The sequence below is a fragment of the Condylura cristata genome, unplaced genomic scaffold (genome assembly GCF_000260355.1).
Source record: "Condylura cristata isolate star-nosed mole 26May11 unplaced genomic scaffold, ConCri1.0 scaffold00023, whole genome shotgun sequence".
Taxonomy (NCBI): domain Eukaryota; kingdom Metazoa; phylum Chordata; class Mammalia; order Eulipotyphla; family Talpidae; genus Condylura; species Condylura cristata.
Window position 1 is genome coordinate 34,725,152 of NW_004567124.1, and position 19,073 is coordinate 34,744,224.

General features: G+C 35.6%; 1 protein-coding gene across 2 annotated transcripts in view; it reads left to right on the top strand.

Moving 5' to 3' along the window:
• The window catches only part of PEAK1 (pseudopodium-enriched atypical kinase 1), a 217,995-nt gene that overhangs the window by 32,757 nt on the left and 166,165 nt on the right, over nucleotides 1-19,073 (top strand). For both annotated transcript variants that reach the window (XM_012728616.1, XM_012728617.1), the window contains exon 2: nucleotides 11,840-11,987. The gene's annotated coding sequence lies outside the window, so the exon portion shown is untranslated. The remainder of the gene's footprint in view (nucleotides 1-11,839; nucleotides 11,988-19,073) is intronic.

A 19,073-nucleotide genomic window follows, 5' to 3' on the forward strand; every position in this document is an offset into this window, starting at 1 on the left:
AAGACTATAATGCTAATTGATTCTGTGCTAGGGCAGAGTACATAAAATACGGTTAATTTCAGAACCATCTTAACAACTTATGGAGATGTACCTCCACCATTGCTGGAATGGTGAATCCAGGAGCCAAGAATGATCACTTTTCTCCTAGATTTCCAGTCAGGAAGTTTCTATGATAAGGAAAGTATTTTCTGCATTCAGCATTCAAGGAATACTGAAATGGAAAGTGTAGAATAAAATAAGGAGAGTAGTAGTCTCAGAACAAAGCTTTCTGTTTTTTCTGCTTTATGTTTCATTTATGCTATGATAAAATGTAGACTCATTTTTGCTCTTAGGTAGTGAGTGTAACTTTGTTTTGAAATGGTTCTGTATTTCTGTTTCTTTTGGAGATATTTTGTGTCCTTTTATTTCTCTTAGTTAAAAATTTCTGAATTTAGTCAACTATTTGAAAGGTAGTCAAGACCTAAGATATTGTGGCTTTGGTCACAGCAGAGTACTACAGTGGAAAGTGTTAGTTATTGATGTTTTTGGAGCATAGTTTTATTAAGTTAAGGGCCACTAATGGCTGAATTCATTTATCATTCTCTAAAATCCAAATATGAATCTCTGTGTGGGCTTGGCGGGAAGAGAAGCAGGAGGAAGTTAAATACTAAAGTTACGTGACTGAAATGTGATGTTATCCCCTGTTGTCTATGTTGAATATTTTGAGATGTGATTTCTCTCCCATTTTGGAAGATTTTATGAGACAAATTCAAGTCATACAGTACTAGATTTCTAAATTGTAGAAGTAGATTTAGCCTGTGGTTATAATTTAATTAAAAAATTATAATTTGTGCCAGGTCATACTATTATCTTACAACTTTTCATCTTATCTTTCAAATGTAATTTAATTTGAAGTGGCAATGAAGTTTATGTTGGTTATATTTTGGGATGAACCAAATTTATAGAAGAATCTTAGTCATTGAGAGGGAGAGACATAAAAAAGAATACTCAGTAGGGCACACAGCTTGATTTTCACTTCCCAGGTTCAGAAATCATCTTTCAATTTGTGAATTGAGAAAACTTGATCTGTGTATTATTGAAAGAAAATAAATCCCAAAACATTCCAAATATCTTTTTTAAAATCAGTTCCAAAATAGAAAGGGGACCCTATTTGCCTAGAAAATGTATACTTTTGAAAAGAATGGCTAACTGTCTCTTTTGTGGCCTTATTTATATTAATTTATCCTCTTTATATAGAAGTGCTTGACAGCTTTGTCTGGGGTGGTCACACTCTAAGACAAGGACTTGGAGAATGTTTCCTAGCTATTTCCCCCTTCACTACCCCTCCCCCATATTCAGATTCCACTCCACATGAATTAGGAAATGGATTCAATTTGCTATGTCACTACTCTACACCAAATTTCATTGTAAACACTGGTGGGAAAGGTGTTATAGGAGTTTTCTACATGGATTATGGGTACAGTATTAAAAAGTTATTTCTTGTCAGTATGAAAATACATTGTGGATTGATTTAATAATACATTCATGCAGCAAACATATATTGAGCTCATATTCCATAGTAGGTATTGGGAATACAGAGATAAATAAAATGTCTTAAACTTTGCTGTAAAAATAAGTTTCAGCTGACAGATTTAAATGAGCTATTTGAATCCCAGCTAAGAAAAATAGTGACCTGCAGCAGCAAAGCATAAACTGTTGGTTGTGGCACTTCTGTTTTACTTTGGCTAGACAAACATGGAAATAAAAAATTGTTCCTCTCTGGGAGTTTTGTAGATATTAAGTGTTTTAATAAATGTTCTAGGGCATGTTATGTACAAGCAAGTTTAATATGTTTAATACTAGGAATATAAAATGTGTAAGATAGACTGTTCTTGAGAAACTAGAGAGACAGTTATGTAGCAAGTAACTAAAATATGATAGGGATAGATGTTTTATTTGCAGATTTTTTACCAAGTGATTTCTCATGGTTGCAATCATACTAGAGAAGGAAGAGAGAGAGGAGGGGGCCAGGGGACCAAAAATCATGGTTAAGGCATACAACCTGTCTTGTCCAAGAGAATCTTTCAAAACAACCTATTTTATTTTACACCATGTGTCAGCAAATTGATTATCAAGGGAAAAATAAAAATACAAAGCATGAGAATAGTTTCTTAGAAAGAGGTATGTTATCATATACCTGATATACTGGTTCTGCTTTTCAGTTTCCCCTTACCAACATTTTGTCATTGGAGAAACTTCCCATTTTACAAATGCAAACTGAACAAATCATAGGGAAAGGTCCATCTGAGAGGATGAATTGGGAGTACTTATGCTCACCTTTCCACAATCTAAACAAATCTACAAATAAATATAGATTAATATACCCAGAAGCAGACATGAGACCCAGCCAAATAGAGCTTATACAATAAAGGATAAAAAGAGAGTACCAAGATGGTAAGACAGAGATAAATTTTAGCCAAGGAAGAAACTGCATAGTAAGGGCAATCAGGAATAGATTTTTAAGTTGTGGATTTAGAAATTTCTAAGATTTTCGTGGGGGATGGGAGGAGTATGGTGCAATAATCTGGCACCCCAACTTTGTGATCCAGCATAGTGGAGATAAGCCCTGAAAACACCTGCAGTGAGGGCCATAAGGAAGTAAGCACAAAAGAACTGAGACTGGAACCGTCCCTTGATAGTCTTGCAAGTAGACTCCCTTCTCCTGGCACCCAATCTGCTGTAAAGATGGCTATTATGTAATGATACAGAGGTTGATCCATCAGGAAGCTAGAACAGTCATTAATATGTAATGTCCTCAATATATGAACATGAAATTATCTAAAACAAATATATGATCTAAAGGGACAAATTGACAGTATCACAATAGTAGCAGATGAGTATATACCTCCCCTCCTTACATTAATGAATAGATCCTCAAACAGAAAATCATTAAGGATACATCAGTCTTAAATGGTCCATTAGACTATATGGGTGTACTATGTTATATATAGGACATTCCCTCCAAAAGCAGTAGAATATACATTCTTTGCATATGCACATGGAATATTCTCAACTTCAGGTTACATGTTGGGACACAGGATGAATCTCAACAAATTTAAGGTTGAAATCATCTATAAAATTAGATAGAGACTATTATTAGAAATCTGGGGAAACCACAAATAAATGAAGATTAAGCAATATATTCAGTAACTACTTAGTCACTGAAAAATTCAAAGGAGAAAAAAGATTTCTGAACAAATAGAAGTGAAAAGAACTACATACCAGAATGTTTAGAATATAGCAAAGGCAGTTTTAAGAGGCAATAGCTTATTTCAAGGAACACACACAAAAAAATGTTAAACAAGGTAACCTAATTTCTCAAGTAACTAGAAAAAAATTAAAGACTAGTCAGTAGATGGAAGGAAATAATAAAAATCAGATTGGGAAGAAGTGAAATAAAAAACAATAGAAAAGATTGATGAAATGTAGAGCTTTTTTAACTCAAAAAAATTGACAAATCTTTTATTTGACTCATTGAGAAAAAACAAGACTAAAGTAAATTCAGAACTGAAAGAGGGGACATTTTATCAAATAGTACAGAAATACAAATAATTACAAGAGACTACTATGAACATCTATATACCTAGAAGAAATGGGTAAGTTCCTTTATATTGTACAACCTCCCAAGATTGACTATTAAAGAAACAAAATCTGAACAGACCTATCACAAGAAATTAAAATAATAATCAAAAACCTCCCCAAAACAAAACTCCAAAACCAGATTGAAATATGCTTATGAATTCTGCTAAACTTTCAAAGATCTAGTAACCATTTTTTTTTCTCAAAAATCTCCCAAAACTTTCAAAGAAAGGAACATTTCCAAATTCACTTTATGAGGCTAGCCTAACACTGATACCAAAACTAGACAAGGACACCTCAGTAAAAGAAAATTATAGGCAATTATCTCTGATGAACACAAATGTAAAAATCTCAGCAAAATTTTGCAAATCTATTTCAATATATAAAAAAGATGATACACAGCATTAAGTGGGATTTATTCTATGGGTTCATATGTAAATCCATCAGTGTTGAATCTAATAAATCAATAAAAGGAAATATAAAAAATCATATGATCTCTTGATAGATGTAAAAAAAATATTTGATTAAGATTAGAATCTATTTGTGATAAAAATCCAGTGATTGGGTATTCATGGAAAATACCTAAACAAAATAATGGTCCTATATGTGATAAACTGATATCATACCTAAAGGTGAAAAACTCAAGACTTTTACTCTTATATCAGAAACAAGTCAAGGATGACCACTCTCACCACTATTATTTAATAGGATATTGTTAAATTTTTGAAAAGGCATTTAGGCAAGAAAAGAAATGAAAGATATTCTGATTGGATGTGGACTTGTTAGAAACACATAAATGGATATAGAATAGTTGTAAGCTATGAAACCAATATACAAGTATCTATTTTGTTTCTGTATGTAAAACAGGGAATAGCAGAAAAATGAAATTTATACTGCTTATGATTGTATCCAAAATATTAAAGTACCTAGTAATAAATTTAAGATAATGAAACAGTTGTACACTGAAAAGTATAAGACACTTGAAAGTAGTTGAAGAGGACACAAAGAAATGAAAAGACATTCTCTGTTAAAGGAGCTAAAGAATCAATACAGTTAAAAAGGACATTTTTCCTCAGTGCAATTCCTATTAAGATTTTGATAACATTCTTAACAAAAGTAAAACAAAAATTCCTAAAATTTATGCAACCATTAAAGATCTTGAATGGCCAAAACAGTCCTGAGAAAAATAGACAAAAACAAAGGTGTCATCTTCTATAAATTCAGACTTTGCTACTATGTAACAGTTATGAAAACCAGTATGATATTGGAATGAAAGCATATATGTAGATCAGTGGAATAAAACTTGATAACTGAGAAATAAAAGAATGAATGTATGGTTAGGAGTCAAGAGCATATAGAGTAATCTTTACAGTAAGTGGTGCTGGGAAAACTGGACAATTATAAGCAAAAGAATTAAATCTGGCTACTATGCTATTGTCTTACACCATATTCTAGTGTTAAAATTAATTATTTAAATAGAAGACAACATCATAAAATGTTTAGAGGAAAATAGGTGATAACTATTTGGCATCACACTTAGGGATATCTTTGTGGATTTGTCTCTAACAGGAAGAGAATATAAGCAATTATGGTTATAGCAAGCTAAAAAAACTTCCGAGTGAATAGGCATTTCATCAATGAAGACATATAGGTGGCCAGCATGACACAAGAAAAGGTGCCCTTCATTGCCTATCATTATGGAAATACAATCGAAACCAAAATGAGATTTCACTCCACACTGGTTAGATTGTTGATTTTTAAAAAGGCAAACAGTAATGGCCCTCCCTGGTGGCGCAGCGGGTTAAAGCACAGCACTGAGAATCTGAGGCCACTTCCGCATGAGTTCGATTCCCGCCTGCCGCCTGCCCGGGAGGAGACCACATGGCGAGCCAGACCTCTCCTGACCCGCCCACTGCTCCCCTCAGCAGTGTACTTCGTCCATCTGCCTGTTCTGCTCCCCGCTCTGTCTCTGGTGAAGCCTCTCACCGCCCCTGAGCCTCTGGCCTGTACCCCAGTTCTGTATGAATAAATAAATAAATCTTTTTAAAAAAAAAAAAAGGCAAACAGTAAAGTGTTAGCAAATATATGAAGAGAAAGGAGCCTTATACATTATTGATGGAATGTAAATTGGTATGTGGAAAAGTTGTGGTTCCTCAAAAAAAATTAAAAATAGAACTACTAAGTTGTTCTGAGAAGATTAAAAACAATAATTTGAAAAGGTATATGCATTTCTGTATACCTTGCAACACTACTCATAATAGATGTGGAAACATCCCAAGTGCTAGATGACATGGTTACATAAAGATGTGGTGTATGCATAATAGAATACTACTCAGCCATGGTAAAATTAAATGTAGATATACACAGTTGAATACTTACCCATAGAATGATGAAATCTTGCCAGTTCCAACAATTTGAATGCACTTTGAGGGGGGTATGAAGTAAGTCAGAAAGAAAAAGACAAATACCATATGATGACACTCATTGTTGAACATAAACAAAGCAAATGAACATACTAAAATAAACCCTTTGATTCTGGTAACAGGATAGTGGTTACCTTAGTCGAAGAGGAGTGGATGGATCAGGTAGAGAGGGTCAAATGTTTGGTGGTAGACAAGGTGTGATATAATCAGCCAAGTAGGAAACTGTATACTGGAAGCTTATATACAATTTGGTGAATTACTATTGTCTCAATGGAAAAATTGTCATTCCTATAACTTAATCCCTCCCCCAATAAATGTGACATTATCCATATTATTGTTTTTTTAAATTTATTTTTAATCAAGGTAATGTTTGAATACACCCATCAGGTATTGCCACTATCGTGCACCGACAGCCAAATCACCCTTAGATTATCACCAGAGTCCTTTATGCTTCTTCCCCTCTTTGTTCTTACCCCTTCCCCCCATGCTTCAATGTAGTCAGCTTTAAAAGTTTAGTTTTTAAGCCTGTCTTTATCTGATTCTTAGTTTACTCTGAATTTCACATGTAATATTGAATGACCCTGATGCAGCATTTATCTTTCTGCTTCTGACTTAAATCACTGAGCATTATCCCTTCTAGCTCCAACCATATTGCTGCAAATGGCATGACTTTATCTTTGCTGATCACTGAGTGTAGTATTCCTTTGTATTTATATGCCACATCTTGATACACTCATCTGTTCTGGGGCATATAGGTTGTTCCCATAGGTTAGCTATAGTAATTAGTGCTGCAGTACACATGGAGGTTCAATTTTCTTGAATTTTTTTGATAGATGCCTAAATGGGATTACTGGGTTGAATGACAGATCCATTTTTAGTGTTTTGAGACTCATCCATACTGCTTTCCATACAGGCTTGACTAGTCTGCATTCGGCCAGCAATGTAAGAGAGTCCCCTTTATTCTACTTCCACCAGCACTTGTTGTTTCTGGCCTTTTTGATATGGGCCAGAGTCACAGCTGTGTGATGGTATCTTATTGTGGTCTTGATTTGTATTTCCCTGATAAGAGGTGTTTACTATTTTCCCCATATACCTGTTGGCTATTTGCATTTCTTCTTTGGAGAGGTGTCTGTATAGCCCTTCTGCCCATTTTTTGATTGGGTTATTTGCTTTTATTATTGTTGAGCTGTGTAAGCTCTTTTGAGCTCTTCTATGTCAAACCTTTACCAGATGATGTGCAACTATTTTCCCATATTCCAAAGGGTGTTTCTTTTTGTTTGTTTGTTTGCTGTCTCTTGCTGTATAGAAGCTTTTTACTTTGATATAGTCCCAGCTATTTATAGTCTCCTTTGTTTTCTTTGATTCTGGAGATGAATCATCAAAGATATTTCTGAAGTTTCTATCATAAAGTGTTTTGCTTATGTTTTCTTCTAGATATTTCATGGTTTCAGGTCTTATATCCAAATCTTTTACCCATTTTGAGTTGATTTTTGTGTATGGTGTGAGTTAGTAGTATAGTCGTGTATGGTGTGAGTTAGTAGTATAGTCGTGTATGGTGTGAGCTAATAGTATAGTTGTGTATGGTGTGAGTTAGTAGTATAGTTGTGTATGGTGTGAGTTAGTAGTATAGTTGTGTATGGTGTGAGTTAGTAGTATAGTTGTACTGTCTTGAGTATGGTAGTCCAATTTTCCCACCACCATTTATTGAACAGGCTTTCTTTTTTTCCAGTGTATAGTCTTTCCTCCTTTGTCATAGATAAGTTGACCATATATGTATGGCTTTATTTCTGGACTTTCAAGTTTATTCCACTGATATGTTTGTCTGTTTTGTTCCAAATACCATGCTGATTTTATTATGATGGCGTTATAGTATACTTTAAAGTCTGGTAATGTAATATCCTCATTTTCCCCTTTTTAGTCAGTTTTTATTTGTGATTCCACATGAATTTTAGCAATATTTGCTCCATTTCTTCAAAGAATGCCATTGAAATTTTTATTGGAATTGTATAGAATCTGTAAATTGCCTTTGGTAGGATGGACATTTTGACAATGTTGATTGCTTTGATCCATGTCAGGGAATGTCTTTCCCTTTCTTTTGTGTCTTCTATTAACAATGTTTCATAATTTTTGTATGTGTCTTTTATCTTCTCTGTGAGGTTTCTTCCCAGATACTGATTTTTTTTTAAATTTCTTAATTTCCTGTTCTTCAGGCTGACTGTATCTAGGAAGGCTGCTAATTTTTGTATATTGTTTTTATAACCTACTGTTTTATTACTGGTTTTTTATTTTTTATTTTATTATTTTTTAAGAATTATTTATTTATTCATATAGAACTGGGGTACAGGCCAGAGATGCGAAGGGTGAGAGGATTCACCAGAGACAGAGCGGGGAGCAGAACAGGCAGATCGACTAAGTACATTGCTGAGGGGAGCAGCAGGCAGGTCTGGAGAGGTCTGCCTCACCATGTGGATCTCCTCCGGGGCAGGCAGGAATCGAACTCATGCGGAAGTGGCTTAAGCTTCTTAGTGCTGTGCTTTAACCCGCTGCGCCACAAGGGAGGGCCCTGGTTTATTTATTTATTTTTAAGATTTATTTATTTTTGCATACAGAACTGGGGTACAGGCCAGAGGCTCAGGGGCGGCGAGAGGCTTCACCAGAGACAGAGTGGGGAGCAGAACAGGCAGATCCATGAAGTACACTGCTGAGGGGAGCAGCGGGCGGGTCAGGAGAGGTCTGCCACGCCATGTGGTCACCTCCGGGGCAGACGGGAATCGAACTCATGCTGAAGTGGCTTTAGATTCTCAGTGCTGTGCTTTAACCTGCTGCGCCACCAGGGAGGGCCCCTGGTTTATTTTTTTAATTAGTTTTTCCAAGGATTTTTTTTAGGGATTTCTCTGTATGTTACAGTGTCATCTGCAAATAGGGTTAGCTATACTACTTCATGCAAATTTGGGTTTCTTTTATATCTTTCTCTTGTCTGATTACTCTAGCGAGGACTTCCAATATTATGTTGAATAGTAGTGGTTGAGAGTAGATATCCTTGTCTTGTCCCTGTGGAAAGGCTTTCTGTTTCACCAGTGAGAACTATGTCAGCTGTGTGCTTGTCATATATGGCATTTATTATGTTAAGATATGTTCCTTTATTCAATTTTTTTCAAGGACCTTCATCATAAAGTGATGTTGAACTTTATCAAAAGCTTTCTTGGTATTTACTGATAAGGTCATGGTTTTTATTTTTCTGGAGGTGATGTGGTGAATTATATTAATTGTTTTCAGATATTGTTCCTGGACTAAATCCCACTTGATCATAGTACATAATTCTTTTGATCAGTTGTTAGATTCATTTTGCTAAGATTTTATTGAAAATTTTAGCATCTGTGTTCATTAGGGAAATTGGCTTGTATTTTTCTTTTTTGTGTGTTTTATTTGCTTGGTTTTGGTATTAATATGATGTCAGTCTCATAAAATATATTTGGTAGTGTTCCTCATTTCTCACAATTTTGAAAGAATTTTAGCAGCATAGGTGTTAGTTCATCTTTGAATGATAGAACTCAGTTGTGAATCCATGTGGTCCTGGCTTTAGTGTCTTTGGAGAGATCTAATAAATTATTGAAACAACAAATCAGTTCAGTAAAGTGGAGTTTACAAAATCAGTATGCAAAAATTAGTTGTATTCCTATATGAAAATGAGCTAGAATAAGAAGAATTCAAGAAAACTTCCCCATTTACAAACTCACTAAAAGAATTAAATAACTAGGAGTAAACAAAGGTGCTGAAAGATCTATTAAATGCAAACTCAAAGGCATTGTTAAAAGAAATAGAACACACACAGAGATAGAATGATACTTCTCATAGATTAGAAGAGTTGGCCCTGGAGGTGATCCACAGGGCATGGCAGACTGATCTGCCTGCTGGGCCCTTCAGCAGTGTACTTCATCGACCTGCCTATTCTGCTTCCCACTCTGTCTCTGGTGAATCCTCTCACTGCCCTTGCACATCTGGCCTGCACCCCAGTTCTGTATGAATAAATCAGTAAATCTTTTTTTTTTTTTAAAAAGACCCTAAATAGCCAGTGCAGTCCTAGCATAAAAGAGGAAGAATGATGTATCACACGCCCACACTGCAAACTTAATCACAAAGCTATAAAAATCAAAACAGTATGCTACTAGGTTACACATACATGCACACACACTTGTAAAATAAAGGTGGGACCCCCAAAATAAACCCACACCTTTATGGGCAGTCAAGCTATGACACAGAGCCAAGAGTTGGGTTGAGGGAAGGAGAAAAGTAGAAAGGGGCCATAATGTACTATGTATGTCTTGGTGGTGGATGTGGTATAGTACCATACACCTGAAGGGCATGATCCTCTACCTCTAAATCATACAGAATGTTGTAAACCAGTGTTGCCTTAATAAAAAGAAATAAATAAGAAATATAATCTTAGCTGGTCATAATGCCTAGTTTCCAGAGGACTTTCCTGAAGGAAACAAAGAATTGCTAAATTTCCGTGGGGTTTTCACTAAGACATGAAAGCAACAAAACTGAAAAATTGCAGAAAAAGCATGAAAGCAACAAAACCTGAAAGATTTACAGAGAGCTGTAAACGAGATTTTGAGCAGAATACAAGGTGCTGATGAACTGTGTTTAAGGAGTTAATCGTGAAGTACAGAGAGGATGTGACTCTAATGGGTTGAGTGAACTATTTCTTTCTATACAAAGAAATGAAGATTTCAACAAGGGTGGATGCCAAGATGCTACTTTTAAAGAGGGGGCAATAAACATTGTTGACAATTAAATGTAACTGCCACCATTAGAATTTTGCTTGTAATTTTCTGAACTGCTGAGAGATTTGATAATATAAACATATTTTGGGAAGCCACAGACTCAGGAAGGGAAAGAGGGTTTGCTAGCCATCTCTGTTCTGTGTGGTGTGGCTTCTTTGTCTTCTCTCCAATCATACAGGATTGTCGTTTATTCCGTGAACTGAAACCCACCTCAAAATTTTCATGCACTGACTAGTTATTAATAGTATTTTGGTATAAGGACTATGAATTTGAAGTCACCCATTATGTTCTCTTTAAGTAGTTTTTCTCTGAGAAGAGTAACCCCCGTTTCTTCATATCATGACAAAGTTTGCTTATGATTTTAACATACAGTCATAACTCAGATACTGCAATGTTGCTTCCAGACCATCACAATAAAATGACTATTGAAAGACAGAGAATCACCTAGGTTTTTTGTTTTTCCAATGTATTTGCAAAAAAAAAGATATATGACAGTCTGTTAAGTGTGAAACAGTGTTGTAAAAGGAGCAATGTGCATACCTTCAGTATGACACAGAGACACTGTGAGCACAGGCTATTGGAAAAATCATTCCAACATTCTTGATCATTGTGGGGTTGCCACAAACCCTCAACTTGAGAGAAAAAAATGAATGTAATATCTGCAAAGTGCAGTAAAATGGAGTACAATAAAACACATTAGGTTGTATACAAGAGCAATTTAGTGATAGGACCTATGAAATACAATTGGGTGTTTAACTTACAGATCAGAAAGGCTATCAGACTTTGAGAAGATTAAATGAGGGTGGAGAGAGGACATGCGGTGATAGATACTAGTATAGGTGATGATTTATCCGATGTATGTCCATTTCCTTCATTTTATTACACCGTTATATTTGTATATCGCTATCATTTCAGTCGTGATGACCTGACACATTTCAGAAATTGTCACAAAGGACATAAAGATTGTTGCTTTCTGGAGCCATAAAGGGTTTTTTTTTTTTTTCTTTTTAGTTGCTGAAAAAATACACACTCTATCATGAATTATAATTTGTGGCAGCCTTACATGCCATTCTTCCTGGCTATGCAGAAGTACAGATTTACTACTTGCTGCTGAATTAGGAGAACCTAAATTGGTGTCAGCTGAACTCCCAGTGAACTGGTAAGTGTAGAGGATAGTTTGTATAGGATTCCTAAAGTTTCTCTTTTAATTTTTCATTTATTTTAGTTTCAGGTTAAAGTAAGAGAAGACACACTTGAACTTTTCTAGTCTTTTACCATTCAAGTGGTGAAATATTAATATAAAATAAAAATGATAAAATAATCTTATAACTAATTGCTGTATTTCCAGAAAAATCTGGAAAATATTACTTGACATTTTTGGTTGTACTTGGATGCCTGAATTCAGACATTTCAAATGTAATTAATATCTTTCCAGGGCTTTGTTTTGGATGGTTTTAGGCTCTGTTTTTTGTTTTTTGTTTTTTTTTCCTAAATAAAGCACAAAATATTTGAATGATATCTTACCGTCCAAGCTTGAGCAGGAGCTTCAGTGGTGGTATCCTACCCTCCAATAATTGAACTTTTTCCCCCTTCTCCCTCATTCTAATATTTGTTGAAAGGTATAGAAGCAGAAAAGGTCCTTGTATAACATAAACGGGCATTTAATTAGGGTATAATACCTGTGCTACTGGAGTATGTGAAGTGAAACAACACTTAATCAGCCACAAAGCTATTTACCGCATCATAAATTTCAGTACTCAGAGTCATAAGTATTATTACTGTTCTGGAACTTTAGAAAAACAATGAAATATCAGAACTGATTTTCTGTTAGACTATCGAAAATTTATCGAACTTTGCATTGAAGCTGTTATTTGGGAGAAGTATAAATACCTGAAACTTTAACTGGAGAATGGTCAGAAAGGACTTAAATACAAATGTCTTTATCTCTATTAATTCTGAGATTATACTGAAGAATTCATCACATCATATTGCACCTCTTGTTTATTGAACATCTCTTGTTTGGTGTGTCAATAGATGCTTTTCATACATTATCTTTAATTTTATAGCCACTGTAAATTACATTGATCCTAGTTTTAGAATGATGACACAGAGACACAGAGATTCTCACTCATCCAGGTGTGTCTAACTATGCCTGTAACGTCTATTACTTTAAACTATGTGGAATATTACCCTACAGTAGTCTTTTTATATCTATTCAGCTGAAAATACAGAGAATTCTTAAAATTTTGACTGTTACCCTCCATGTGCAGCATTTATTAATTAGCTAGTCTATTCCTAATACTTATTAAATATTATGAAGATTGTAATTGCAAAATGCCTACTCGTAGCTCCACAGAGCTTACAAACTGACAAGCATTCCAACCTTTTACGTGAAATTTCATAAAGTAGAAACAATGGCAGCAAAGTTTTTTCTCAATATTTTTTAACTGAGCTGCAAAAATATTCCCTCTGTTCAGATGGAAATGCACTCAATAACTTTAACATACAGTCCAGTTGACATCTGTATGAACCAGCTTCCGTGGATAAAGAATGGCTTCCTAGACTGGTTATTTTTTTTTTTTTTTAAAGATTTATTTATTTATTTGTGCATACAGAACTGGGGTACAGGCCAGAGGCTCAGGGGCGGTGAGAGGCTTCACCAGAGACAGAGTGGGGAGCAGAACAGGCAGATCTACGAAGTACACTGCTAAGGGAAGCAGTGGGCGGGCCAGGAGAGGTCTGGCTCGCCATGTGGTCTCCTCCGGGGCAGGCGGCAGGCGGGAATCGAACTCATGCGGAAGTGGCTTCAGATTCTCAGTGCTGTGCTTTAACCTGCTGCGCCACCAGGGAGGGCCCTATATATAATATTTTATTAGTGGGGGAATCACTGCTAAGGAGAAACCTAGAAAAGGTAGTTAGCATAAAATTTCCTGAAGTAGAAAGTGCTTTACAGAAAAGCTGTCATTTGAGCCAAGACAAAGAAAACCTGGTTAGCACTGAATCTAAGGAAAGAATGCTAACATTTGTTAATCCAAATGTTTATTTCTGTCAGTTGCTTATATTGTTCTATTTTGTGACCTAGTATGATTCTGTAGAAATTTGAGAACTCTGCTTTTTTATGAAAATGTCAGCAGTGGAAGATGACAAGTTTGGGTTGTTGATGTTTGCTTAACAGAATTTACTGTTTACTATTTCCATTTCTCTTTATACATAAAGAACCCAAGGTCCAAATAAGCTATGATATGTTTAATGTCATATATTGTGACCATCAGACTTGAAATTTGGCGTGGGGTCCTCCCTGGTGGTGCAATGGGTTAAGTCTCAGTACTCTGAAGCTATCTGCAGCCACTGTGGCTTGAGGCCACACATGGCATGGCAGACCTCTCCTGCCTCACCATGCTCCCCTCAGCGAGTGTACTTTGTCAGTCTGCCTGTTGTACTCACCACTCTGTCTCTGGTGAATCCTCTCACTGTCCCTGAACTTCTCTGACCTGTACCCCAGTTCTGTATGCATAAGTAAATAAATCTTAAAAAAAAAAAAAAAGATTTATTTAAAAAAAAGAAATTTGACTTGGCTTTATTCATGGTTTCTCTCCTGATGTCCTAGTTGAAAAATATATAACGCTTAGTAATGTTTTAATAATAGAAGAATTTTTATTTCTATTTATTGTTTTTCATCATTGGCTTTGGGAAAGAAGTGATTGAAGAAATATGCAGTAATGGAAATATCCAAAGTGGAGTATGGACAGAAATTTATTTTAGTATGTGAAGCCTTTAGAATGTTCAGCTCTCTAAAATGAAGTCATTTAATTTTGGACGATATTTATGTCCACACGATCTTTGTAATGTATACTGTAGTGTGAGGATGGCAGATTTAATAAGTCTTAACCTGTGAAGTAATAGTGACAATACAGTTTCTAAAGTTTAGATTTATTCATACATCCTTCCTTTAACTGGCCTTTTAACTGAAGTAAAATTGATGGGGAATGTGTAAAGTTATGGGGAGTTTAGAAATGGGATGCCTTTGGTTGACTGTGATTATCATAATGTATTTCAACCTTGAAATTGAGCTGTGTATGACAGAGGAAGGCAGCTGAGACATAATAAAATGCCAGAGAGACAAAATAACCTTCAGCTAGTCTATAAAAGAAAGATTAAGAAGTTCTAAACGTAAATGCCAAATTCTGTCACATAGCCATTTCTTGGAATTTTCAATGATCATAGCTGTTCTTTTTCTGGATCTATGGATCTATAAATGCATTTCAATTTTGAATGATAGAAGATAGTATTCAGAGTCTACAGTCAGCCTTCTTCTAAATGCCTTATTGAGGAGATAGTCAAGTAAAACCAAACAGTTTCTGAAAAACAATGCAAGTGATGTAAGCACAGAAGAATAAAATGCGTCCTCAGAATTTCCATAGTTAAGTCCAAGGGAAAGCTTTTGACTTCATATGTTAAGATTCTTGTTGATCCCATCTCCTACTTCTTATTATACTCTTCCTGACTAGCTAGTTCTTCTCCCTCACCTCTCTTAAGATACTCAGAATATACTTGGGACCAAAAGTAGAAAGTGGCTAAGCAGAAATATACATGTTAATTGTCATTTCAATTAAGACAAGCGGGCAGTGTCCCATGTACATGTATTTGTTAGTGAATATAACCTACAGTGGATATAAAATAAAGATGCTAGTTTATTTCTTGAGTACATAACTTAAAATTTTCACCAAAGCTCTCATCTGTTGCACTAATTCCTATCCATTTTCCATTTTATTCTACCCTGTCCATTAATTTCTGAAAACCTTATGTTAATGATCAATTCCTTTGTCTTTTAATTTGTGCTCATGATAGATAATTGAGTCTGAACTCTGATTCTAACTACCTTTTTGACTCCTTTTAATGAATCTTCCCTTCTGGTCAATTTTGTTTATTTAATACATTTTGGCTCTTCTCTATGCACTCCAAATTTTCTATGTACCTAATGAAATTTTGTCAAATGACTCAATTTTTCTGGAGTTTAAGTTTCTTTACCCATCTAAAAAGGACAGTGGGCTTAATGACCCTTGTAATTGTTTAGTGATTTCTAATTTGCATGAAAATTTCTCAGACATTGTCATTTCATATTTCCATTACCTCTTTACAGTAATGAATATCATAGTTATAGTCACTGTACAAATAAGAAACCCAAGTCCAAGTAGGTTAGCTCACTTGTAGGTAATTTTTCAAATTTTTTGGTCTCAGAAAAACCAATTGTGATAATATTAAATGAAATACTTAGTTGTAAATTTAAACAAATATATGCAGAGTTGTATGTGGGAAACTAGAACACTGATTATATTAAAGAAGATCTAAGCAGAGAAGCAATACTCTGTGAGTATAGATTGGAAATTTCTGTCTTGTTAAAATGTTAGTTTTTCCCACTTTTTCCTACAAGTAAAGCACAGCTCCAGTCAAAACCTCAGAAAGCTATTTTGTAGCTACCTATTTACTGATTCTTAAGTTTATATGGACAACAAAAGATGCAGTATAGTAAATACAATACTGAAAATAAATGAAAAAATTTATAGTACTCATTCTACCTGATCTCAGGACAGTTTTATCAGGCGATGGTGGTATTAGTGAAAGAACAGATACATAGAATTAAGAGTTTGAAGTAAATCCACACAAACATTTTTTGTTGGTTTTTGATAAAAGATCAAAGTCAACGGAGAAAGGATCCTCTTTTTAATAGGATAAAGGATAAATTGGATTGGAACAATTACATTTCCATATGCAAAAAAGTAAACCTAGATCCAGGAGTTAAAATTTACACAATAATTAATTCAAAATAGATCATAGACATGCATGTAAAATACGAAATTAAACATTTAATGAAGAAAACAGAAGCTCTGTAACCTGAAGTTTAATGACTAGTCTTAAAAGTATAACTTTAGGGACTCTCCCTGGTGGCTCAGTGGGTTAAAGCACCATATTATGAAACTCTCCGAAACCACTGCAGCACAAGTTCAATCCCCCATCAGGGAGCTGACCCACAGGCATGGCAGACCTCTCCTGAGCTGCCCATTCTCCCCTCGGCCTTTTCTGCTCCCCACTCTGTCTCTGGTGAATCCACTCACCCACCACACATCTGGCTTGTATCCCAGTTCTGTAAACATAAATAAATCTTTTAAAAAAAACCCAAAAAACTGTAACTTTATGAGAAGCAGTGCAGGGTGACAGAATACAATAATTTTGGATTTCCTCCCTCCCCTTCAGACACAATAAACTTGTAACTGTATATGTAGCAAATCCCTTTGAAATAAAAACTGACTCATCAGGAAGAGTGAGAAAGGCAGAAATATGGCCTTGCCAGGAATGCTGTTCTCCAGCATAGTTAGGGACTCAGAGTTGGGTCTCATAAGCCTGGAGTTTATTCCTTGGTTATGAAGGGCTTGCTTTGCACATCAGGTGCCTCAATCTTTGCATAAGAGTGAGGAGTATCCATATCCAAAAAACAAGTGCCATTCCTTACAGAGACCATTCCTTATAGAGAATAATAGGACTGTGTGCAGTAGAGAATTAAGTCTTGAAAGATTGAATACAAACTTGTTTCCCTCAGAATCTAGCACAAATGGAGCAGTTTTATTATTTATACACACACTCACACCCATATAAAATATATATTTAAATATATATTTATATATTAAGTTTAACATAAAATATATAAATATATATGTAATACACACACACACACACACACACTGTGGATCATTTTTGAAACATTGTTAACTCCTCCCCTCCCACCTCTCACTCCCCACTCCCTGCCCAGTGGAGCAGTTTTAAAGGGGCCTGGACCAAACCTTAAAGATTTCCATTTCATAAATTTTGGAACAATAGCTCATGTAGATGTTGGCAGGTAATATATATATATATTTTTTCTCCTTTGTACATGTAGTGCAGGCAGATGACATAATAAAGACACTAGAGGTTCAAACTTCCCATCACTGATTACCCTGATGCACAACCCTTGAGGCTACCAGGCAGCTCTCAAGACCAGTGGGCAGCATTTGGCCACAGCACCTGCCTACAGCTCACTCCTGAGGCTCCTGGGTCAGTTTACTTCATTAACACTCTGATATGGCCAAAGCAGGCAAATCTCAAGACTGTTGCTGCTTATAGCTCATGGAGCAGCCTGAAGAACTTGCCATAGCTTATATCACAGCTTCTGGGGTTGCTTACATCCATAGCATCCTCCTTTGGCTTTCACATGCAACTTCTAAGATGGCTTTTACTTACTGTATTCTCCACTCTTGCTACCACCCTGACTCTCAGCTTGTTTGTGGGGTTCTGTGGGCTAACAATGCATGCCAGCTGTTGAGTCTTCACCACTACAATTGCTGGCATCTCAGCTCCCTGGGCCTACAGACATCCCTTTCATTTCTAACTTAAAATCAAAACTTTAAGACAGGAAGAGATAACGGTTTAGCCTAACCCAATATAAATCAAATAAACTGAGGAGCACACTGAGAAGACAGGACTGTGCCCTAAATGATAGACTGAAATAGAACTCTGGGAAAAACCCAAGTGAAATGGAATGGAATGAAATGGAAATGTTAAACTACCTGATAAAAATCTAAGCAGCAGTCATAAATGTTAACTAAACTTGGCAGAAGAGTAGGTAAGTAAAACAAGAGCCTGTAACAAAGACAGAAAATATGAGAAAGTTCCAAACACATCAGCTAAAGAGCACAATAGTTGATCTGAAAAATAAAGAGACTCAACAACAGACTAGATGAAGCAGCAGATAAAATCAGTGAACTGGAAGATAAGGTAGTGGAAAGAACCCAAACAGTAAAAAAATAAAGAATTTAAAGAGATGAAGATATCTTAAGAGACTATGGGATAAGATCAAATGAAATACATTGCCTTACAGAATCTCACAAGAGTAAAACATAGTAAAAGTATGAAATTAATCATGTAAAAAGTTAGCATGAAGATTAAAAGGTAAAAGAAGTACTGTAGGCCCTTCTTGGTGGTGCAAGGAGTTAAGCATAGCACTATGAAGCTGTCTGCAGCCACTACAGTACGAGGTCCCTCTCCAGGCAGAGAGGTAACACACATAGTATGACAGACCTCTTCCTTTCTTGCCTGCTGCTCCCCTTAGCAATGTTTTTCAGTCAAGCTACCTGTTTTGCTCCCCACTCTGTCTCTGGTAAAACCTCTCACCCCTCACATCTCTGGCCTACACCCCAGCGCTGGTATACATAAA